Raw genomic sequence first — 26,471 nt, 5'->3', positions numbered from 1 at the left:
CTCACTTAGTAGCTCTGAGTTGGTCTTGAGTCTCTCAATACCTCCTCTTCTTGAATCTTGAGTCCTGGAGTGACATGAAATGCAGTCACTCTCTAGTCCACCATCTTGAAACCCCACTTAATTTATTATTGATATCTACTTTATTCCACTATAATCTGATAGAATGCAGGTTATTATCTTTATTTTTTTATTTGCAGAGAGTTGCTTTGTGGCATAAGATATGGTCTATTTTAGAGAAGGATCTGTGTGCTGCAGAGAAGAAAGTGTATTCACTTTTTGATGAATGAAATAGTCTATATATGTCTGTTAAGTCTAAATTATTGATTGCATTATTTAGTTCTACAGTTTCTTTGTAAAGTTTTTGTTGGAAAGATCTATCCAGCAGTGAGAGAGTTGTGTTGAAGTCACCCAGTATTATTGTGTCATGGTCTATTTGCTTCTTGAAATTGAGAAGTGTTTGTTTGATATGCATAGATGCACTATTGTTTGAGCATAAGTATTTATGATTGTTATGTCTTGCTGAGTGGTTGTGCCTCTGATTAAAGCTACGTTGGACTTTGCTTTCAAGGCAGATACTTGAGATTTGGGTCCCTGTTGTGGTTATTGCTTTTCTACAAGGAGGGAATCATCAATTTTTGTGACCAAGTTTATCAAGGATTGTGTATCTGGATAAACCAGACCAGTCTCCACTGCACACAAGCAGCTCAGCACCATGATCCTGTTGTAAACTGAGGACATTTGGAGCCAGCATCACATTAGCTGCACAAATAATCAAAGCAATTGGACTTGTCAGCACTGACGATGTGGACAGCTCCTCCTGCTCTTTTGAACTCCCTTGTCATATTTTACTGTGTTCTTTTTTTAATTTGGTAAAGTATTCCTTACAAATTCAGGATTTACTACTGTAAGTATCTTAATGTGTACATACATTTCAGGAGCAGTTAGCACACATTTTTGCTTTTATTTCTTTTGGGTACATATCCAGGAGTGAGATTGCTTGTTCATATGGTGATTCCATGTCTAATTTACTCAGGAACAGAGAGACTTGCTTTCTATCTAATTTGTCACATGTGCATCACTTTCTCTTATTACCCGATTTATTTCTGTAAGGACAATTCTAATAGCTCTATATTCACTCCTGATTTTATTAAATTTGAATCCCCCTTTCAATCTTTCTAGAGATTTGTCAGTTTTCTTGATATTTCCAAAGACTGAAACTTTGGTCTATTGTTTTTTATTTATTTCACTTATCTCTTCTCTATTCTTTCATATTTCCTTCTAGTTATGATGAAACTGGAGCTTTGAGATGAGAGTGTATTCCCTGCTTCACCAATTTTCTTCTGGGTTCTTGTCTCATAAATGTGAAAAATAAAATCCACAGATGATAACAGAAGGGAAGAGTAAATGGAGTAGATTTAATTAAGTGAGAAGAGAGAGAATTCCTGAGTTATGGGAGGGGGCCAGATAGCAAGAAAACCCATTTTGGTGTGCTAGCTTAGGGTTTTATATGCTTTTGGATAGAGCATGGAGAAAACTTTGTTAAACAGGCACTGAAAAAACATCAAGGCCATTGCCTGTGTTCTTTACCTGAGTTTTAATCCTTCCTCTAACTGCCACCTGAGTACACTCTCACCTTCCATTTTCCCTGCCTCTCTGGGGCAAAGGAGTTGGTGGTAGTGGTCCAAAGGTGAGCCTTGGGGTCTTTTATATTTGAAGTAAGCCTCAATGGTGCCCATTAATACTCCTGGTGTGTCTCGCCTTTGAATCAGGTCTTAGTTGAGGCCCACTGCCTGCTTTCCTGACCATCTTATTCTTATTCAATGGGTTTAGTTTAAATATCCTTTTCTGGTTCTTGAAAGTGTAAATTTAGGGTAATGATTTGAAAATTAAAAAAAAATATTTTAAATTTACACATACTTTTCCCTCAAAATATTGTTATTCTGCATCCCTGAAGCTTCTGTACACTGTTTTCCTCTTCATTTATCTTACAGTATTTTACAATTTCTCTTTTGAAATCTTCTTTGGCCTTTGGTTGTTTCTCTTCCATGAATTTTTAATTTTTCTTTATTTTCTTCCTTTATTGATTTCTGGTTCTATTGTGTTCAGAGGAGATTATTGGTATAACTTCAAGTTTTTAAACTTATCGAGAGCTGGTTGATCCTGGACGATGTTCCATGTGTACCTGAGGAGAACATGTATCTGCTGTTGCTGAGTGGAGTGTTCTGTATATGTCTGTTAGGTCTAATGCTTTCAAATCCTCTGTTGATCGTCTTCCTAGATACTCTATTATTGAAAGTGTAGATTTGCATTCTCCAACAACTAACTATACATGTCTACCTTCACTTATTTCTATTTTTCTTCATATATTTCATGGTCCTATTGTTCATATATGCTTGTAATGGTTATTCCCTCTTAAATATATTCCCTAGTTGTCATTTGATTATTATTTATGTGAAATATATTTTTCCACACAGAGAAACCTTGGCACTTCCTCTTGTCAGGAGCTTCTGCTCTGCACCAAGTCTGCAGGAAACCTGAATCTGTCACTTTTTGCATTAGGGTGTAATTTCCATCTGGCCCCAGGGAGCCTTTCCCAGGTGATGGACAACAGATATGTAGGGCATTTCAGGAGGCGTGGGTGGTGGTACATCAGGGCCTCTCCAGTTCCAGAGGCTGCTCCTCCCCCAGGTGTGATTGGACTAGGCAGATAACTCTGCTCCACCTGAGCACTGCAAGTTTGCAGGCTGCTACATGCTTCCTGCACAGGGTTGTAGGTGCTATGAGCTGGTTCAGCAACAGGTCAGATTCCTCCTGCTTAAAATGCTGCACAGTAGTGGCAAGAACTGAAGCAAGCTGGTCACCATGGCACATGCCTGTAATTCCAGCTCCTTGAGAGACTGAGGCATGAGGATGGCAAGTTCAAAGCCAGTCTCAGCAACTTAGCAAGGCTGTAAGCAACTTAGGAAGACCCTGCCTCAAAATAAAAAATAAAAAGGGCTGGGGATGTGGCTCAATTGGCAAGAACCCCTGGGTTCAATTCCTGGTGTTTAAAAAACAAACAAACCATCATTATCAACAACAACCCTGCAGCCAAAAGAAACATCTCAGATGAAGATCAGTAGAAGGAACTTCAGTGCAGGGACTGGGGAGCTGACCAACCCACTGACAGGGCCAAGGGTGCTGCCTCCATGCTGCAGTCCCAGAAGTGACCCATAACCACTGGAATGGATTACCGTTATTTTATTAAAATATACAACTGTAATCTAATTAGCGCACACAATAAAGAGGTAACTAAAATGCCACATTAATCTTACTTTTGAATCCCAAAGGAGAATTTCCATTAGATACAACACTTGGTATAGGATCCACCCCAGTGGATACTGGGGTGTCTAAGTTACCTGGCGAGATGTCGTGTCCTTGAAGAAGACATGTCATGTCCTCAGCTGGTGACCTCCACTGTCACCAGATCTGTGCAAGGACAAGCACCAACATCCTCCTCCCGAAGACCCATTGGCAAACAGTCAGCAATAAACTTAGCTGGATTCTGGGATTTCTTACTGGGGGAGATGAGTTAACATGGAAGACTTTATGACATTAAATATTCAAATGTGAAAGAATGTTGAAGATGAAAGAAAATGTGACATGGCTCTCTTGAACTCAGTAATCATAACCAGCTTCTGCCTGAATGGGTTTGATAACAACACATACCTTTCTGGCTGCATCAGTTAAGGAGAAAACAGAATTTAGTTTTATTCTTTTTTTTTTTTTTTTTTTGCGGGGGCATTGTGGATTGAAACCAGGGATGCTTGCCCACTGAGCTACATTTTTGTTTTTTTATTTTGAGGCAGGGTCTTTCTAAATTGCTTAGGTTCCTGCTGAATTGCTGAGGCAGGTCTTGAACTTGTGACCATCCTGCCTCAGCCTCCAGAGTCGCTGGGATTGCAGGCAGGCACCACCACATCTGACTGTTTTATTCTTATATTTAACACAAATAACTAGTTGGTCACTGTCAGGTGATTATTTTTTCAAAGGCATAGACAGAAGTTTATTTTGGAAAATAAATACATGTTCAAGGAAGAATGGGACAATCTCGAGAGAGGGAGAGGACTTTGTGGATAAAGAAAGAAATATGAGTTCAAGAGGCAATCAACCACAGAGTCACATCACCAGAACTATTTTTTCTTATTTTATTTAGAGACAGGATCTCATTGAGTTACTTAACAACTCACTTTTGCTGAGGTTGGCTTTGAATTTGCAATCATCCTGCCTCAACCTCCCAAGTTGCTGGGATTATAGGTGTGTACCACTGTGCCTGGCTTGAGTGATATTTTTTGAGTGATATTTTTAATGAAACAAATCTTTTCTTGCCTGAAACATAAATATGATCTATATATGTCAGGAAGTACAGAGGGGAAAGGAGAATTTTGCAGTACCCAGGGATGCTGGGGAGGGAGGATTCACCCAAAGTCTGGTGAAGACATGTTTGTATATTCCACAGAGAGTGATTCTGGATTGTGGGAGGAAGACTATGTGGATCAGGACTGGAGCCCTGAGCTCTATGTGAAGTTATGCATTCTTGTTCTCCAGAGCTTGGATGGGGGTAGAAAAGCAAAGGTGGAACCAAGAGCTCATACTTGATCTCACCACTTAGCTAGGTCTCAGTCAGAGGGAAACTTGACTACATACTAATTAAAATTGTTTGGTGAGGCTAAATATGGGCAGCACTGAAACCAGGCAAGACAGCTACAGGAACAAGAGAAGAAATTCCAAAGGGGACAAAAGGTGGAGAAACAGATGGAACCTGGAGACACTTAGGGGCAGTTTAGGAAGAGTTACATCTGATCTCTGAAGACCCCAAAGTCTGCTTAGGGCCCCCTAATCACTCTCATTGAGGTCAGATAGATGGAAATAATAAATAGGTAGAAAGGAGGCATAGAGGAAGGACAAGGAAATATAACTTTTATTCAGTTTCCACATACCTCCCCAAGCTGGTCTCTCTCCCAGGTCTGTCACTCCCAAATTCCTGGGAAGCCTGTAAATCTTAAGGTTACCATAAATTCACCCACTTATGAAAATTACCTTGTGCACTATCAACCCACCTACAAATAGATTAAATAAAGAGAGATGTGACATTTTAAGAAACCTATAATTTAGGAAACTTCCCAGTATTATCCACTGATGCAATAATGGCGGCCTTATCAGCCTAAGGATCCTGAGGACAACCAGGTCACCATGAACCATCACGATCCCCAAAATGATGTCATCTGTGCATACCTTCCTACACTCTCACTAACTTTTCTTTTAAAAAGGAGCTGGGAGCAAAGTATCATGGTGACACCTGTAATCCCATTAGCTCAGAAGGCTAAGGCAGGAGGATCATAGGTTCAAAGCCAGCCTCAGCAACTTAGCAAGGTCCTAAGCAACTTAACGAAACCCTGTCTCAAAGTAAAAAGACTGAGGATGTGGCTTAGTTGTTTAGTGCCCCTGGGTTCAATTGCTGGTAGGAAAAAAAAAAAAGAGCTGGGGACTCCAAAAATGCACTCTTCCCTCACGAGATGGCCTGCTCTCTCCCTTGAGTGTGTATTCCTTGCTTCCCTAAATATAGCTCTGTGTTTCAACTGACATTCTTTCACACTTTCACATACTCAGGACCCCATATGTCCTGAGTCAAGTTCTCCCTCTGAGAGCTCTTGCTGTGAGAACATGAGTGAATTTTTGTTAGATGAGTCAGCACCCTTTCTGCACCCACCAACTGAGTGTGGTGTATGAGTGATTCCTGCCAAGATCCACTGATCCTGGCCCAGATAAGCAGAGTTATTCATGTGACCTGTAGTCTCCAGCAATCAGGAAGTTGATTGTTCCATGACACAGGAATAGTTGATTTTGCAGCAGCAGCAGGAAATTAACACCCTGTGTGTTTAGTGGTGTTTGCACCTTCTGGTACCTGTAGAACTCACTAATTTCATATTCATCCCATAATCTGTCATCCCTGGATGTATTCTTTAGACCCAGAATGGGGGACTTCTCAGTTGTCTCCATTCTCTGACCAGGAGATTCCACTGCAGGGGAATGAACAGAGCTCTGTCCGTGGTGCTGACCGCAGACCTGTCATGTAGGAAATGTGGACTTCAGTGGATAGGCAAGGAGTGTTGTGTCTTACCAGCCAGTAGTGCTCAGGACAGGTCCCTGAATTTGTTAGTCATTGTTAAAATGACAAAATTGCTTGTCAATTCATATTTCCAAAGTCATTTTCAAGGAGACTTCCACAAATTCCATTTCACACAGGACAGTAATTTACCCTGAGAACAATGTAGTTTCTTTGCTGGACTAAGCAAACTTAATCCTCTGTCCCCAACTTCATTCTTAACCTGGGGACCTTCCCTTAAGTCATTTGTTTCTTCACTGATTCTTCATGATGTCCTGTGAATTTCTAGTTTTATATGATAAATTTAAATATTGTTTCTCAAGGGGGAATCATAGAACATGTCCCCACATCTGTGCAGCAGGCACAGAAACAGGTGAGTGCTCAAAGGGACACTAGATGGGACAGAAGTGGTGTGGTCCAGGAATCCTGTAGTGGACACCCCTGTAATCAAGGCATATAAGTCACAATCTTATCAGTGTGTTTATGTACCCCATTTTCTGCCTTCCATAGGTAAGAAGGTCTCCTAGAAGAGCAGGAATCTTGTTTTACCTTCTTGCCACATGTCCCTGTTCTTAATACATATTTGACACACAGTGGGCACTTACATATTTTTCCATTGTATTTATCCTCAAATTCTTCATCCTCATGCAACCAACAGCAATAGAAAAGATTCAGGAAGAAACTGCACTGAACAGGTACAGATGTTTTCTGGTCACAATTCTCAAATTACTATTAATTATTAATTAATTATTAGTACTATTGTTATTCACAGCATAACAGCTATTTATTCGATGTTTACATTGTGTTGGTTATTAAAAGAAACCTAGACTTAAAATATGAGGGAAGATTTTGTAAAGTCATATATAGATACTACAGCATTTTATTCAAAGAACTGGAGCACCCACAGATTTTTGTATCTACCAGGGTACCAGAACCATCCTTCAGGGATATAGAGGGACAACCACTAAGAAAAGGGATAGTAAGGGAGTCTAGTTTGCTAATTATATAATGCAATTAAGTAATGACAGAAATATAATTATACTATGATAATTATAATACAATGTCACTGTAATATATAAACTCTAGATTATTTCCAACCTATTTTAATGCACCAGTGTTAACTGAAATAATCCGATATTGAAACTTTGGGACTGAATGCATTAAATCCTCATATCTGTCCCTGTGGTGGCTGTGGGCACCAAACTCTATGATCAACTGAAGTCTTAACTCCTGCTTGAATCCTCCAGAGAGACTAGAAACTGCATAGTTTCCCTGCAGAAAGAACAAATAATCAGGAAGAGGAAGAGCGATGTGACATTTATTCATTTTGCATCCAAATGTGGGTACATTTTGAGAGAGGAGCTCCCGACACAGACCATAATTAGCTCAAAGCACCCTCCCACGTGGCCCGGAAGTCTGCTCGCCTAGGTATTTGCAGGTACCAAGTTCATGAATTGCTCCCAGGTCAAGGCGGGACCAACGCCATCACGATCCTGCTGTCATGGCGGCCAGCCTGGAACTTTGCTCAGTGCACCGCTGTTGGGTCCCATCCCACGCCGGCTTTGCTAATGATACTTGAGAAAACGATATGAATGCGGCCACCAGGAGGCGCCTGAGGACTGGCCCGAGATCATTGGGTCGGATCTGGGTCTCCAAGCTGGCCAGGGCGCACTGCTGGCAGCCTGGATGCAGCGGGTTCCCCTCATACCGCCTTTCTCAGCCCCACCTCAAAATGGGGACTTGGGGAAATCTGCAGGGAGGCTCCTGGGATCACTGGGCCCTGTAGAAATCAGCTACCAGTACTGTTACTGAAAGCTTGGTCCTTGACCCAATGCCAATTCAATAATGAGGACATGGTTTTGAGAAAAAGGAAAAAGAAGGTTTATTGCATTGCTAGCAAAGGAGAAACACAAGGGACTCCTGCCCAGAGGCTGTGATTCTGCCCATCAGGGGGAACAGGGGTTTTTAAAAAGGTAATTCAGAGAAATGAGATTAAAGAGGAGAGATCAGGAAGGACAACAACAGGGAAAAGATTAGGGAGGAGAAGGTTGGGAAAAAGGACAAAGCATGTAAGTGTTAAAGCAATAGGATATGGTCAAAGCATAAAGTGAACCCCTGTGACATGATCTCTGTATGTCCCCATTTTATTTCCCCTGTCTTCTTTTGGGTTACTTCCACATTATTTAGAAGTATGTTTCAGTTTATCTATACTTTTATTTTGGTACTGGGGTGGAGCCAGGGCCTTGTACAAGCTGGCACCACTTCCTCCTCCCTCAGAATCACTTCTGCTCTATTGACTCTCATAAGGGATACTCAAAGATTTGAAGTTGAAGCTTTTTATTTAAAGTGCACAAAAGCAGTGAGTCTCCAACAGCATCAACTTTTATGGTGGGCTTATCAAAACTGGTCAACTGCTAAAAGCAAAAGAGACGTCACTAGAGGTCTAGGTACTGGACTAAGACTTTCAGGAAGGTTGAATTTTCTATGAATAACAAAAGACATAGCTGCAAGAGTTCATGTTTTCAACAAAATCGGCCTTCAAGTCCTGAACAGTAACCTAGATGACCATTATTATCAAATCACACATATCAGATCTGTAACCTACAGAAAACCTAGTGGGAGACTAATGATGAACTGCCCAGCACTGTGAAATCCCAAATTAGTGATTTTTAAGTCAACTAAGAGCAAGTGAAACTTGAGGGTTTATTTGGGATTTTCCCCATAACATAGCCTGGCCCAAATGAATGGCTGCTTCTTCCTTACTGACCACTGCTTTAGTCCACTCGAGTCTTTCCTCATTCTGGATAACATTATGAAGACACTTTATGAGTCAGCTTGCGCTGCCAGAACAAAACACATAGACTTGGTGGCTTCAACAATAGATGTGTATCTTTTTAGAGTTCTGGAGAAGGGGAGAGGCCTCGGATCAAGGTGCCATTAGTTCAGTTTCTCGTAAGGGCTCTCTTCCTGGTTTGCAGACAGCCACCTTCTCCTGTGTGCTCTCAGATACTCTTTTAATTTAAAATTTTTAATTGGAAGATAATTGTACATATTTATAGGGAACAGTGTACTAATTCGATATGTATATACAGTATGTGATGATCAAATCAGATACTCTAATTCAATTCATGCACAAAGCATACTAGAAACAAATGTTTAGGCTTCCCATCACTCAGGTACAAATATATGCAATAAAGTTGTTGGTAAGAGGAATCAAGCACATTCAAAGTCAGCCTAGAAGAAAATAAATGGGCTTGCTCCGCAAAGCAGGAGGGAAAGGAGACAGTGAGGCTGTGGGATGGGCGGGGTCTCCATCAGCAAGGGTGCCAGTCTTCTTCAGAACCTTGAATCGACCTTGACCTCCTTGGATCAGCTCCTGCATTTTCTTTTCAGACAGACAGGTTACTCTTCTGATAGTTAATTGACCTGTTTTGTGTTAGTTGATGGCACAATAAATGCTGTTCACCATTGAACCATCTAGGTGGAGATTCTGTTTAGATTTTAGAATGACAGACAGAAGGGAGGAGGAGCCCACTGCAATGCTTCAAATGATCAAATATAAACCATCAAATGCTAAGTGTCAGCATTTCTATGCTATGTCCTCAAGTGATCATTTCCATGTGCTGGGAAGTTCTGACTTTCCTACTCTAGTTATTCTGGAATGTGTAAGTAATTGGTGTAGATGAGAGCCACTCTATTATTCTATGAAATGTCAGAATTAACCACTCCACCGCCCTCCCCATACTGTTTTGGAGCCCTTATCATTCCCTCATGTTCCCCCTTCCCCTCTCCTTCCTGGCCCTAGGGTCCTCTATTCTACTCTCCACTTCTATGTGGTCAACTCTTTTAACTTCCAGAGTAAAAACAAGTGGTACTTGTCTATGTCAGACTTACTTCAATGAACATAATGTCCTCCAGTTCCATTCACGGTGCCTAAATGACAGATTCCATTATTTCTTATATGCATGGCATTTTATGTGTATGCAGGGAAGGAAGGAGGTGGGTAGAGGGAGAGAGAGAAGGAGGAGCTCTTTGACTTTTATTGTCTTTGGTACACTGTTGATGAAATCTTGGTCATTGTCCCTAATGTCAATTCAATAGTGAGAACATGGTTTTGAGAAAAGGAAAAAGAAGTTACACAGGGGACTTCTGTTCCAGAGGATATGATTCTGCCCACCTGTAGTAATAGGGGGCTTTTATAGAGGTGATTCAAAGACTCCATTTCATATGTGTTCTCTGTCTGGAATGGTAATTCACTCGATAATTAGGGAGATAGTAATTTCTGAGATCTTCTGGCACCATCCCCAATGTCTGGATTACTTCATTCCTTGGTGGGTGTGTACCCAAGGGCAGATAACTCTACCTAGGATGGGGAAGAAAGATAATTATGTTACTTCTGTGATTGGGAGTGGGATTAGGGAGCAGCATGGAGAGAGGAAGAGAAAGAATCATGTCCATTTTAAAAATCAGTTGCAGTGGCAGAGCAGTAAGGACTGTTCAAAACATAAAGTGGTCACTGTTACAACAGTAATAATTTTGGATTAGAATGCCATCCTTAGGATGTCATTTAACCTTAGATCTCACTTTGTCCCACTGTCCTCTATGCATAGCACCTATGAAAACTTAAATATGGCATATAACATAATGACACAACAATAAAAATATAATTTTATTATAATGATATTAATTAAGAGTAAAACAGTAACATGTATAAGCACTACATTATGCTTTATGATCTATTTTAATGTACCTGTGTCAATTTTGTTGAAATATTTACAGAATTGAAAACATAGAACTTCATGGGTTCACTATTTCCTTATAGGCTTCACATCCAGTTATAATCATAGTCGGATTCAAGGCTTCAATAAAGGAATTTTGGGAGAGGCACAAACATTCAGTCCATAACCATTTTAGGTTTATAAAGAGTTTGAGTAGAAAATAGATTTCCACTGTGTGTAGATTCAGTAGCTTGCTCAGTTCACCAACTTACACAGAAATGTCACAGTTTCCCAGAGGAAAACTGTCAAAAAGTTTTTCCATGTGAGTATACTAGTTCAGGGACTTAGGCTTCTGGATAAAGGCATTGATCAGCGTCCATGCTGAACAGACATAAAAAAATGTTAAGGCTAATTTTTGAAATCTAGCTGTACAGATGTTAGGAAGGTACCAAAACTGTTGAGTTGGCCATGACTTTCTAATCGCCTGTGTACTTTTAGTCCTTAAGTCTGAATTTTGCGTAACCTCTGTTTGTGTCTACCCCCATATCCATTTTCCTGCCACTCTGGGACAAAGGAGTGGACTGAACGCTTAACTTCACAGGGTTGCCTTTACACTTGAAAAAAACCTTATCTGGGGCCCATTATACTCATTGTCTGATGAGTAACTAGCCTATCTTAATGGGGATGGAAGATGAAAGCTGCCAATCATAAGGAATGGGTAATGGGTTCCAGTATTTTTTAATTACAATCTGGGAACAAAATAGCCTCCCCCTTTTAAGATCTGCAGTATTTGGCCAGGGAATACTTCTGGGTAAAGGCCTCCCTGAGTCCCCATGAATTCAAACACTGGTGTCTTGGCCCTACTGATTTCTGAAGAGAGAGGTACCGAACAATCTCCATATGGTCCTTCACTAGACAGAGTGCCCTAGATACATAGGCATATAAAAAGAGAGTCTCTGGGTACAGTTGACAGTGGGGAACTCACTTAAAGTTGATGGCATTATGATGATGATAAGGGAGACTGGTCAAACAAAAATAATCTGTGTTCCAACCCCTTGAATGCAATGTCTTGAATGACTGATACTCTCCTGGATAAAATTTGTTGTGTAAATTAAATGTACAGAGAACATTCTCACCCCAAAAGTAACAACTTCATATGCTAATGCCTTCATATGCTAAAGAAAACAGAACCTTCTCTGTTGGAGGTCTACTATGAGTGAGTGAGGTCTTTAGGCCAAAGGGACCCTGAGAAAATGATCAGTGTTTCTTCACCAAGATCGCTTTAGGAGGAAATAACGACCCAGAGGAAAAAATAATAACCACTTAAGAGACATTTCTTCTCTTCTGGACAGCTGTTTAACTTGTGCAATGAATCAGCTTTGCCAGATATCCTGCTCTGCTTCTTCTGCCTGTTAAACAATCTCACTGATGAGTGCCAATTTTCACAATACTTGACAGCTGTAAAGTAATGAAGTGTGATGTCCATTGCTTTCAGGATTTTTTCTTTGTCAGAGAAACAGATGACTAAAGATCTTGACCAAACTTGATTTTCATTAATAGCCTAAATATATGTGACTAGAGATGTGAAACTAAATATGTTTTTCTGAGTCTTATCTAAATGTTCTGTAAAAGTTTATAAAATGAAAGGTCATTTTGGTTTAAGCAGTTAGTGCTATCTTTTATATATTGCATCTGGCATAAAAGGACAACTGGCCATTTAAAAAAATGATTTTCATCTGACTTAGACTAATTCTAATTATTAACATTGTTCCCTAAATGTATAAGAGATTTAAGGCTATCCTTGATTTTTGCTAGTACTGCTAAACTCTATAAATATCTGTGGATTCTGAATTCTACTGTAAAAATTAAACTTAGTTAATATAAGGACATCTGTGTAATGATGACACTAACCATTAGTTTTTTTGTATGTTAAGTATACTCATGTTTATTTATAGTACACAAATTTTAAAATACAAAGATTGAAAGAACACTTTACCAAGCTGGTGTTCTCCAAACTGAAGTTGTCTAAAATGGTAATTTAAAATCTTATAGAAATAATAAATTAAATTGGAAATTTATTTCATTTCATGTTCTGTAACTGGACCTGTTATTAATAAGATATATGTAAACTTTCATGTTACTTTTTACACTGGGGTAGAAATTTAAATGTGTTTTTAAAAGAAAACAAGGACTTTGGGTCACTTCTCCTCCACTTTGTCCTCTCTCAGAAGGAAGCAACTTAAAGATGTTGATGCTCATTTTTCCATAAAAATGGAATATAGAAATTGACAGTGGGCAAATATAACAGTGGTCCACTTGCCCTTTTGAATATAGCTCTGGGACTTATTTTTAAAATAAGGCCATGAGGCACCTCGGGACACCTACCAGAACACACCTGGAAAGTAACCCCTGAAGAGTTCCTTTAAACCCCCCCTGTCCATCTTGATGGAGAGAGTCACAGCATTTGGGACAAGAGTCCCCTGCGTTTCTCCTTTGCTAGCAAAGAAATAAAACTTCTTTTCCCTTGTTTCTCAAAACTGTGTCCTCATTATTGAATTGGCACTGGGGACAAGGACTGAACTTTTGGCAACAACCAGAGATACCATATCCCAGTGCTGGGTGAGGAAGATTTAGGGATCTCGGGCAACATCTCTAAGGGTGCACCAGCAGGTCTGATACACCCTGGAAAAATCTTGTCTGGGTAAGTTAGCGATGGGAGCACACTGTGCCAGAAACAGATCAAACACATCTGTGTCTTTCCACAATGTCAGGATTTATCAAATGATGATAAATTCACAGGCTACACCACTTTCAGTGGTTGATGTTCAGTGAATACTTGTGGGTCACCTGATCATAAGCCAGGCAATCACAGGTTCTTTCATTCCAATCATAGCTTCTAATAACTATGACCCTGGTGACACACGTCACTCTTTACACAAATACACATTGCAGAAAGCCTAAGAAAGTGATAGGGTGGTCTCTGGGGCTGAGGAGGTTGAATTGAGAACATGGGAATTAGAGATCAGAGACAATGCAGAGTCATCTAAGATGGTCAGACAAGATTCCTGAACTAGTAGAGGAACTTGTTCAGGGAGCAGAACTGTCAGCTCAGAGCTAATTCCAGGTCAGGGTCCTGACAGATATCCATTTCATAGTGTCAGTTTGGATTCTTACCTTGGAGTGGACCACAGGTGGTCATTGCATAATGGGCAGGAGAATCCCCACTATGCTGGGGCCTGAGAAGAGAGATGCACAGATTTGTTGCTGTGAGAAAGACACTTACTTGTCCCAGTCCAAAGATTGGACCAAGAGACAAAAGGAACAGCAAAAAGTGAGGCTTTACTTTAAAGATGGTATTGTAAGACCAGGTGCCTGGAGGTCAGGCACAGATTGGGCACCCCAAGTATTTCATGCCCTAGAGGGCAAGGTCCCTCCCATCCTCCTGCCCTGGGTGACTTCTTCACCAAAGCCACCTATGTTTCACTCTCTCCTATGGGGTTATTTAAAGAAATGTCCCTTTAGTTGTTCAACCTCCCTTTGTCTCTTGGGTGGGACAGTCCCCTTGGATTGAAAGCCTTTTGCCACATACACAACTCATCTCTGTTGGTCAGGTGGGGGGAACACTTCCTTTTCCCCTCCTGTCAAGAGGCTGTGACTTTTTACATTCTGGTATAACCTGTTTGTAGCTGTCCATTCTCTAGCTGCCTTTCTTACATGAAGGCATTTTATATTTAAACCTAAATATGGTAGTTTGAAAATGGACCACCGGACTTTCTATTTCTCAGAGATGCTATGGAGATATCTTTTTGGCAAGGTTCCTGATGAGTGACCAGGGTCAGGGTGATGCTGTGTCGAGTCTTGGGGCACTCTTCTTTTTATAGGTCTCAGGTGAGGGGATTGCTTCATATTGTTGTCTGGTGTGTTTGACAAACTCAAGAGACTGGTTTTTCCTGATATGAGTTTGATCTGTCCATGTATTCATGTGCTTCTGATTAATTCAGTAAGTTCACAGGTGGCCATTTTTATTAGCATGATTAATTAATTTATCCATTTATTCCATTTACTCCTAGGGTTTTAGAAAAATCTCCCTTGTGACAACTCTCTGAGTTTCTGTTCTATGCTCTCTCTCTCTCTCTTTGTCTCTCTCTGTCTCTCTCCATGTGTGTTCATGTGTGTATGTATGTGTGCTACATCTTTACCATAGCAGGGATTTTTCTGCCTGTGACAATCATGCATGGTCCACTCCAAGGTGACACTCTGAAACTGAAGCCTGTTGGGATCTTGGCTCAGAATAAGTTCTGATCTCTGACACTTTTCCTCCCTGAACAAGTTCAGTAACATTATCTGACCATCTCTGGTGACTCTGCCTTTGCTCTCAGTTCGGTCTCCTGGGCCTCCGTGGCCACCCTAACCTAAAGTGTGTTGTGTGACATGAGTGTTATAGATATTAATAATTGAGATTGAAATAAAAGAACCCATAATTTCCCAGCTTATGACTATCAGATGACCCTCAAGTATCTGATGAATTAAAACCAATAAAAGTGGTGTAGCCTGTGAATTTATTGTTATTCAATCAATTGTGATGGTGGAGAGGCACAAATGTGTCTGGTCTGTGTTAATGGGCATAGACCACAACAGGACAGCTCACACCCAACAGCACCCAGAAGCAAGCAATGACTTGGTAAGAGTTCAAAACAAGCAGAGTCAGTACACTGGTATGTGGAAAAATTTCCCCATTCTCATGAACTCACTGCCATCCTGGACTGCTCTGTGCCTGAGAGTCAGTGAAGCTCTGAGCTCTACTTACTCAGTATTGTGGTACGAGGAAGCTGATGGTCTTAAGACACTATGGAACTTCACCCATTAACATGCTACCAGAGCAGGTGACTCTCATTCAAAGGGTCATGAGTCAACAAGTAGCAGTTTACAAGTTCTCTGGGAAAGTTAACTCAGATTAACTCAGATTAGGTCCTCTAAGTTCATCTCAGACTTCTTTTTAGCTATTGTACACATCCTGAGGCCTACCTCAGTCTCTCCTGATGAGTTGTCTTAGAGAAAGTTGAGTTTCTTCCATATCTTTGGGAAAACTTCTCTCTGTTGCAAAATGCAATAAAACAAGACATTACAAATTACAGACAAGAAGACAAATGAAAGAGTAAGAGCTAGAATTCAGACCACAGGGCAAGGGTTGCTCAAAGGAGAGGTGTAGACATCCAGACTACCCTCCTCCTTCTCTGCCACTGCCTGCCACAGCCAGGGGCAGGGTCCTACCTGCCACAGTCCCTGGGGATGGGGGCTGAGTGGCACTGGGACTTCACACCCAGAGATTTCATCTTCATAATGAAGTTCTTCTGGGGACCAAAGAACTCCAGACAGCAGAGCTCAAAGCAGGGCCAGTAGATGAAGTTGAGGCCACAGAGTTGGTTCTGCTAGAGGGCCAGGATGGTGTTATCAACACAGCACTGCTCCAAGGGGTTGTAGATCTGGTCTCCACACTGGGGCACTGGTTGGCACAGCCACGGGGCAGCAGCTGGAAGAGTAAGAGTTGGGTGGGCTCCAAGGACCTGCCCCCATGCACAGAGTCACCTCCTCCCTCCTTAACATCCCTGTTCTCACCTGTGCCTCCTTCTAAGTCTGATGAGACCAGGAGTTCATACACGAAGACAGCAGCTGAGAATAGAAGGGAAACGAAAGTGATACTGGAAGTTTAGCTGACTTGCCATGGTCAGGGGTCACAGGACCATGTCACTGAGCTTCTTGGATGGCTGCTAAAGGCTCAGTAGATTTTGAGATGAACTGTGGGTTTGAGTCCTGGGGTCTGGGTTGATAGGTGAGGAAATGCAGACAGGGCCCTTGGTAGCAGGAAGCTGCTGAACTTTGCAGGTGAGCTGAGAGACTGCAGTGTAGTCAGAGATGATGGGGGAGGGGAGGGTTATTAGCAGTGGAAAGCAGAGAACTGAAAAGGGAAGAAAGGATTAAGGCTGAGACTCAGAGGCACCTCAGGGATGCAGTAACACTTAGGCTTGACTTGGGGCTGGAGTCTCCTTACCCAAGAGTCTGAGCACCATAGCTCCAGTGAGACTGTGGAGTAGTAGCAGAGCTGGTTCTGAGGTTGTAGGCTGTGGCATATATAGGAATTATTGCCATTCTCAGGGGAGGGTTTGCCAACTCCTATTGCAACAGAGGCTACAGTGTACTGGAAAGTGTGCATGAAGTCATACTTATGTGTAGTACAAAGTCATACATCAGTAAACTGAGCTATTCTGTCTGTCCCCATTGGCTGGCCTCTTCTCAGATCCCCTTGAAATCCCACAGCACATGCTAGTGTGGAAGTTTTCAAAGTTGTGACTCTGGAAAGTGCTCTTATTTGAACCTCTTACTGAGGTTCCAATCCCAGTTTGGAAGAATTCCCAGTCCCTCCCTCATCTGCCTGCAAACCACCTATGGGCTGATGGCTGTTCCTAGGCTTCTTGCACTCCTCAACCTGCAAGTTGCAAAGGCTCTTTTAACCCTGGGCTCAGTCCATATCCACCTCCTGTTCTGCTCCGTTTACAATTCTTCGGAGTTATTTGGGGGGAAATCAAAAATTACACCATGATCTGGAAGACCTGGGGCTTTGGAAACTCCTTTAGAGAGTGAAATAAATAAATAAATAAAAAGGATCAGTGTGTCACAGGATAGACCTCTGGGATGGAAAGGCAGTGCCTTTATTTTTGTAGGGTTCTTCTTCCAATGAAATGTTCCATCCAGGGCTGAATTTGTGGCTCAGTGGTAGAACACTTGCCAAACATGTGTGAGGCACTGAGTTTGATTCTCAGCACTGTGTACAAATAAATAAAGTAAAGGTCCATTAACAACTAAAAAAATTTTAAAAAAGAAATGCTCCATCCATGTTTCTTAGTATTATTTTATTTTCACCATAATTATTATTTGTGTGATGAGACAATCTATGGAGCATTAATAAGGCAATCTTCTCCAGTTCCTGTTGTTTTCCTCCTCAGCTCACAGTGAAAACTTGAGGATGATTAAGAAGGGATAAGTTAGAAGCATGGAATTGTACAAGTGCATCAATAGTAGGAGAGACTCCCCTTCTGTCCTTTCTTAAATTGGATGTGCAATGCTTTATATTGGTATATGCATATCAACTATTATCCCTCCTCTCACTTGGCAGGTGTATGTTTGTGTGTGTGTGTGCGTCTGTGCCTTCTCCTGGTCAAGGCACACTAACAGAAATTCCACCGGTGATGATGGCCCCGTTACACAGAGCCATTTCTATGTAAACAGACCCAGAAGAACTACATTCCTGCATTCAAATTATTTAGTTGAGTTCATGATTCCAAGTCAGTAACCCACGAGTCCATAACACATGAAAAAAAAAAAAAAAAAAAAAACCTTGGTGAAGAGAACTAGTTGTTGAAGAAAATCATACACAATTTCTAGAGGAATTAATCTTGGTATAAATAAAATGTCTGTGTAGAAAAAAATGCATTAAACCAATTTTCAAGCAAGAATAAGCCTGATAGATTCTACCAGCAAAACAAAACAAAATTTTAAAAAATCAAACAAGCCCTTTTCATATTACAGATCCCAATAGTTTATTACTTACATGCATAGCAAAAGCAAGAGTAGCCACCAGGGTGCCAGTACCCTGTGTCCCTGGTGCAGGGTGACACCAAAATGAAAGGGACCCAATGACTACAACAATAATGAATGTTTTTTGCTATGTAAAGTTTGCCACACTGTAGCCGAACAGTGTCATGGCCTGCAGCTTTGGCCTGAGTGGGGTGAGACAGAAAGTCTCAACCCAAAGGTGTGTTTAACAAGGAGAGACTTCCTTGTGACAGCTCCTGAAATAGACACTAATATCAATGACTTTATGGAAACTGCTCCTGAGCCTCCCAGACTCTTCTGTTCTGGAACAATCAGAGTGCTCCATCCAGAAGTAAATCCTTGCCTATGTTTCCCAGTGGATCACCAGGGAACAAGGAGAGCCATTTCCCTGAATCTAAAGAAAATCTTGTGGAACTGATCATCATAGACATTAGGAAGGTTACAAGATAAAAATTCAAAACACAAATATTAAACATTTACCTATGTTAGCTTGAACATCTGGAAACTGAAAATTTAAAAAGGGTCCCATGAAATACCTTGGCTTATGTCCAGTAAAACTCACAGAGGGGGTGTGCAGCTGATGCACGAAATCAAAGAAAAAATAAATGTTTAAATAAATGGAGATTTAAATCATCTCTGTGTTGTGACTTGTAAGACACAATAGAAATAGTGTTGAGATGTCAGTTTTCTTTAAATTAATCTACAGATTTAACACAACCCCAGTCAAGATCCCAGCAGGAATATTTATGTATTCATTATTGGTTCTTTTTAGTTATACATGACAGTAGAATCCATTTTGACACAATCATACAAGAATGGAGCATATCTTCTTCTAATTCTGACCCCAGTATCTCTCCTTCCCATTTCCTCTCTCCATCCCCTGCTCCCTCCCCTCTATTGATCTTTCTGCCATTTACCCATAGTTATTTTTTGAATTGATTTCTTGTGAATGTACATGGTGGTGAGGCTCAAGATGGTGGTATACTCATTTGTACATAGGAAAGTTAGAGTACACAGAGGGGAATAAAGGGAAGGGAGGGGAACAGGAAAGGAATTTTTGAAAAATATATACAAACTTATTTTGAAATGTGGGACGGACAGGTGAGAAAAATCAGAACAGGCAAGACTACAGTAAGGGAAAAAACATCCAGAAGACTCATACTCCCCAGTTTGAAGAATCAATATAAGCCCACCATCATAAAGAAGGCACATGTTTGACAAATGGATGGACATATAGACCCACAGATCATGAGATAGACCAGAAATAGACCCAGTTAAGGCCATGTGACTTTTAAGAAGGAAGCAAGGAATTTCCATGAGGAAATCACAGTCTTTCAATCAATTGTGGCATTCATCTTCCAGGACAAAAAATAAAAATAAAAAAGAAAGAAAGAATTTGTAACTACACTTTATATAAAATTTAAATCAGAATTGATTCAAATATAAATGTAAAACTATAACTCTTAAAGAAAACCTTGGAGGAAAAAAATCTATGCCTGGAGACATAATATGTAAAACAAAGCATAAAAGCAAACATTGATAAATAGAATTTCAAAAAATGTAAAACTTTTGGGAGAAAATATTGCCCATCATCTATGTGACATAGGATGAGTATCTCAAGTCCTGTGTGAGTTACAAAGTGTATGGGATGGAAAGCTCTCAAAATCAAACAGTAAGAAAAACAAACAGCTCAGTACAGGTGAGAGCAGCACCTTGCCAAAGAAGATAACAAGTGGTAAATAAGCAATGGAAGTGTTTAGCATCATGAGTCACCAGAGGACTGAAAATGATGGTGGCAGTGGACTGTCCCTCAGTTTTTCAATGTGGTTGCCTTGCAAAATGTCACAATGTTCTGGGAAACATTTTGACTGTTTCTTAAAAAAATTAAAGACCCATTTGTGATAGGGATGTTCTCAGAACAAAGGAAAGACAACATGGTGCCATCAGTATCCATGTGCACATTCCACAACTCCACTACAACTCTACACTATAAAAACAGAATGCCCAGTCACAATGTGTATTCCCTCATATGGTAGACTAAGAGCCGACAAGTGAGCAGGAACCAACAAAAGGTACAAGGGGCAATGCCTCCTATGTTTGGGGCTCAGCATTTGGGCCAGTGCTGATACTAATAAATGCTGCTTCCTGCTGAACACCATGTGCCCTATCTCTGCTTGAGAGTCCCACAACACATTTACCACATAACCCAGCACTCACACTCTTGGGCATTTATCTCCCAAAAAGAAAAATTATGTGCCCCCCCAACAAATGTTTATGACTGTTTTATTTGTAATAACCCAAAACTATAAAAAGCACAAATGTCCATCAACAGGTAAACCAATAGGCCCTGGTAGATCCATATGATGGAATATAACTCTGTAATAAAACAACAAAAAAACTATTGACAAAATGAAATTATACCTATCCTTCACCCTGCACAAAACTCCATTGTAAGTGGGTCAAGAAATTGGGCATTAGAACAGAAACCATGCACCGAATTGAAGAAAAAGTAGGCCCAAATTTACATCATGTTGACTTAAGATCTGACTTCTTCAACAAGACTTCTAAAGTTCAAAAAGTAAAATCAAGAATGAATGAATGGTATGAGCTCAAACTAAAACACTTCACAGCAAAGAAAACAATCAAGAACATGAAGAGAGAGCCTGCAGAATGGGAGAAAATCTTTGCCACATGTACTTCAGATAGAGCATTAATCTCCAGGATATATAAAGAACTCAAAAAACTTACCAACAAAACTACAAATAACCCAAGTAATGAATGGACAAATGAATAGGCACTTCAAAGAAGAAATATGAATGGTCAACAAATATATGGGAAAACATTCAACATTTCTAGCACTTAGAGAAAAGCAAATCAAAAGTACACTGAGATTTTATTTTACTCCAGTCAGAATGGTAATTTCAAGAATACAAGCAACAGTAAAGGTTGGTGAGGATGTGTGGAAAAAGGTACACTCATTCTTTGGTGGTGGGATTGCAAATTGATGTAACCACTCTGGAAAGCAGTATGGAGATTCCTCATAAAACTTGGAATGGAACCACCATTTGATCCAAATATCCCACTCCTTAGCATATACCCAAATGAATTAAAATCAACATACTACAGTGACATGGACATATCAAGGTTTATAGTGGCTCCATTCACAATAGCTAAACTAATGAACCAGTCTAGGTGCCATTCAATTGATGAATGAATAAAGAAACTGTAGTGCATACACACAATGGAATATTACTCAACCAAAATGAGAAATGAAATTATGGCATTTGCTGGTAAATGAATGGACTGGAGAATATCATGCTAAGTGAAATAAGCCAATACTAGAAAACCAAAGGCCTAATATCCTCTCTAATATGCACATGCTAACTCACAATAAGTGAGAGCAGGGGGTATGTAGGGAAAAATAGAAATACCTTGGATTGGACAAAGGGGAATGAAGGGAAGGGAGGGGGGAATGGGAATAGGAAAGATAGAATGAATCAGACATTACTTTCTGTGCATATATGATTATACAACCAATGTAATTCTACATCATGTACAACTAGAAGAATATGTATAATATGTATGATATGACAAAATTTATTCTACTTTCATGTATAACTAATTAGAACAATTTTTTTAAAAAGTTATTGATTCAGACAACATGGATGGATCTCAAAGGCATTGACTTGGTCAAATAAGCCACTATCAAAAGGTAGATATGGTGTGAACTCATTTATATGATATTCCTGGATGGACCAACTATAAAGACGGTGAACAGACTGTGGTTTTTCAGTGGTTAGGTGTAAGGAGAGGTGCGATCACAAAGATATTTATGGAATGAAGAAACCGTTCTGTGAAAAGAGCATATATAAAGCCAGACACACAGGAGGGGACTCAGGAACACCGACTACTGCTATCACAGGTCAATGTCAGTCCCTACCCTCCCACCCACTAGCCTCACACGAGTTCATCTAAGGGAGTGAAGTGAAATTCTGATTTTGCAACATATGACTTTAGAAATCTTAGGCGTGGACCTTCAAAGTAGAGCTGCACTCATGTTTAAAAAACATCTCGTTCTGGGGACAGTATCTCATACCTATAATCCCAACAACATTGGAGGTTGAGGCACGAGAATCACAAGCCTGAGGCCAGCATCAGAAATTAAGTCAGATCCTCAGCAATTCAGTGAGATCTTGTTGAAAATAAAACTGAAAAAAGAAAAAGAGAACTGGTGATATAACTCAGTAGCTCAGTGGTAAAATGCCCCTAGTTTCATTCCTCAGTACCAAAGAAACAAACAAACAAACAAACAAAACCACTTTACCTCCTTCTTTTCCTGCAATAAAGTCACAGACTCCAGTTATAATAATACTCTTTGGTATTCAGTCAAATGGCCTCAGCGCTCCTCTAAGCCATCATTACACAAGGTCAGTGATCTTTGCAATCGTACATGTGCCCTACCCATTCTCTACTTCAAAAGTATGTGATTTCATAACCACTGGGAATAATGGGTCCAGAGTCTGCATCAGCCCGTGAGCAGTAAAAGCCTCCTTGGGCCTCCTTAGAAACACAAGCCTATCTCCATTAAGCAAAGGGACTCTTGACCCTTCACTCACTCCTAAAGATAAGGTAGATGCTACTTTTGAACAAGATCATCTGTGATTACCTAGGGGCATAATCCTTGTGATAAAAAAAAAAAAGCCATCTAGGGTTGTATGAGGATGTGCTGTGCAGAGCATGGATTGGAAAGACATGGTCAAATATGGGGAGAGATATGTTATCAGTTCAGCAAAGGAGACAAGTTTTACCAATGACCCCCTGGGCACCATCTCCTCTGCAGGATGCAGGCTCCACAGGAAGACAGGTCTGTGTCCAAGAACAGTTACAGTCACAAATTAATGGGGTCACCTATTGGACAGGTGGAAGGAATAACTTAGAATGTAACTGTGGGGTCATCACCATAGAAACTGGACAAGACTTTAAACTGCTAGGAAAATCTTTAGACTCACTCACCCAAATGGTAACAGAAAATAGGATAGCTCTAGTTTATTTTTTGGCTCAGGAAGATGGAGTAGATGCCCTGGGCAATATCTCCCGTGGTTTTTATGATGGTTTGTCTGGACAAATAGAAACTAGTTCTGAGAGCAACTTCACAAGACCCTTAACAACTTAATGAGATCCTGTCTTGAAGTAAAAAATAAGGAAAGGATGAGATGAAGCTCAATAGTAGAGTGCCCCCGGGTTCAGTCCTCAGTACTGGTGGGGTGGGTGACAGAAAGATAGACAGATGATAGATAGATAGATAGATAGATAGATAGATAGATAGTTAGATAGATGATAGATAAACAAAATAAAGAAATGGATGCTGACAAAATTTTACCAAAAGCTATTTGTCTTAAAACTGCTTAACCCGGTAATACAAAGTCTAGATGGGAACTTATTAAAGACTACTTGCCTAACCACTTGTGGCTATTACCACTATTAGGACCTTTGCTTGCTGTATTTCTACTCTTATTGTCTGACACTTTTTCTTTTTTTCCTTTTCTTTTTTATCTTTTTCTTTTTTGCAGGGAGGGTTTGTACATGTAGCTCCTGAGCTAGCTGTTCACATGATGGGATGTTTCCTGGGCTCATTTATACATGTTAAGTGTCCCCTCTTATCTTCTTCATTACCCCAAAGTGTTTACCCTGCAGAGATGACAGTGGTCTCTCTGCTGCTGATGCTGATAATAGTGCCAGGTATAAGTTAGGTGACATCCCAGTTAACATCTGAAGGAAAATGAAAGAGAATACAAAAAGAAAAAGGGAGACGGATCTCAATGGATCCGTCAGCATTATGAAGCAGCGCAGGGGCGCAGTTTCAGGAGGGAAGATGGTGACTGGCTACAACCAGGGTCTGATTTTTACAGGGTTCAACAGGGTCAGGTCATGGGGGAGTTGGCCAGTTGCTTTTGGTGGGCTTTCTTTCAACAGGCAGGGGGATTTTGGCAGATAAGGGAGATTGCAACAGGTCAGATTCCTGAGCTCCCCTTTTCCCTGAGGGTATTGTAAGTCTCCATTTCCTTCAACATCTGTACATTTCACTGATGATGTGTTTTATATAAAGGACACATTTGTTCAGTGCAGAAGGAAAAGGGAACATTTTAAGCTCTTACTCTAGGCTTCCTACTCCATATTAAGTTGAATGCTAACAGCTAAGTACACTGGTTGCTTTTAGTGATTTAGATCCTGCGCAATATCCAATGGGCATTAATGACACTAACACTATGTTTTAGTGATATTTTGGAAAATTAGTTGGGGTTGTTAAATGAGCAAGAAGTGAGCCAGTACTTAACTCATTTAAATACTAAACTACAGAAATTGTGTTCTGAACAATTCCTATGCAGCATATCATTAAATGCAATAGTTTTGCCCCTTGCTGAGTACAGAGTCCATAAGCACAACCAGGAGATAGAGGAGGGAGGAGGTTTAAAATTTGTGGTGTGCTGGGCACGTTCTGAGCATGCCCAGTTCTACCTCACCCTTCTTCATATATCTCAGGTTCAAAAATGATGAACCAGAACACCCATCATTTAGGAACATAATGAGCAAAGTTTATTTTAGGTCCCCTAAAAGTGGTGGACCATGATTGCCTTGCATTTCTAACTGGCTACTTATGAATTTCTCCAGTGGGCTTCTTACAAAACCTAAAGGAACTTTAGAGGTAGGTTTATAGTTTCTTAAAGGGAAGTGGATTTTCTTTAACCCTAAAAGTTAGGTAATTTTCCCTGAAAGTACCTGCCTAGCAGCTTAATTATTTTATCAGAAGTGGATTCACTTTTGTAACAATACTGGAAGTTTTCCACATGTACACACATCTTTGATTCTATAAAAAGAAACAATGTCAAGCAAATAACTGGGAGAATAGCCAACCAGCAGAAGCACAATGAAATTGGGAAGCCTGAGTCAAATGGGCTCCGTCAGTGGGAACCTAGCCCATGGACTCAAGGATCCGGGTGTAAGGGGATGAATAGATGAGGATTTGGGAACATGAGGTTAAGAGAATAATTCTCTATAATGAGCCCTGTACTGACTCCCCACATGCTTTCTTTGTTAAAAGAAATCTGCCTACAGCCCAACCTGACCTGAAAGGACAGGAAATGGCACATTGCTCAACAAACTGAGGCGGGGGTGGAAGGCCTGAATGTTGGGAGTAGAGAAAGAAAAGACAACAGGTTGCTATAAGCTAACCTCCAGATCCACACTTCCTGGTTCAACCAGTTGCTAACACCTCCCTCTGAAGGTTTCACTTCCAAACAGAAGTGATTAACCCCTGAGCTGTTACTTCCTCCTTGTAGGTGTGTACATGAAGAAGAAAGAGAAGGTGAAGGGAGATTCTGGGGGTCTATAAAAAGCAAGACACACACCCTCCTGAAGGCACCCAGCTCTGGGCCCCCTTGTCTCTGGAGAAGTCTATTCTCTCCCTCTCTTAAGTAAAACTTGCTTTTTACCATTGCCTCCACATCTCTCAGGTGTTTAATCTTCAATGGCAGGAGATCTCCAAGAACCATGTTAGCCCAAAAGACTGGGGAGGACTCAAACTCAGAAATCTCCTCAGCTGTTTATTCAGGAATAAAGTTTCATACTGGAACAGGGAATGCAGAAATGAAATGGCACTGTAGACCCACTTTCCTGGTGGAAAATGAGCTACTGAATAAAGAAATGGAGTGGGTTCAAATAGGTTATTTTGAGGGTTGGTCTAGTGAGAATATCAGTTTCCTTGGACAAACAGGAATTTGAACTTTTTGGGATCAGGGACCTGTGGGCAATGTCTGGAGAGGATTTACTTTGAAGGAGATTAATACCTCCTAGAGATGGTTACTTTAGGGGGGATAAATCACTTCCTCCCCATCTGCAACTGGCACCTGAAGAACATTTGTCTTAGGAATTGAAGGCTCTCAGTGCATGGCCTTCTTTTTACTCCCATCTCCCAGGCCAGATTATCTTGGGGATTTTTT

Source organism: Sciurus carolinensis, chromosome 16 (genome assembly GCF_902686445.1).
Source record: "Sciurus carolinensis chromosome 16, mSciCar1.2, whole genome shotgun sequence".
NCBI classification, from domain to species: Eukaryota; Metazoa; Chordata; class Mammalia; order Rodentia; family Sciuridae; genus Sciurus; species Sciurus carolinensis.
The sequence above is the reverse complement of the archived record's forward strand: the minus strand, read 5'-3'. Positions refer to the sequence as shown.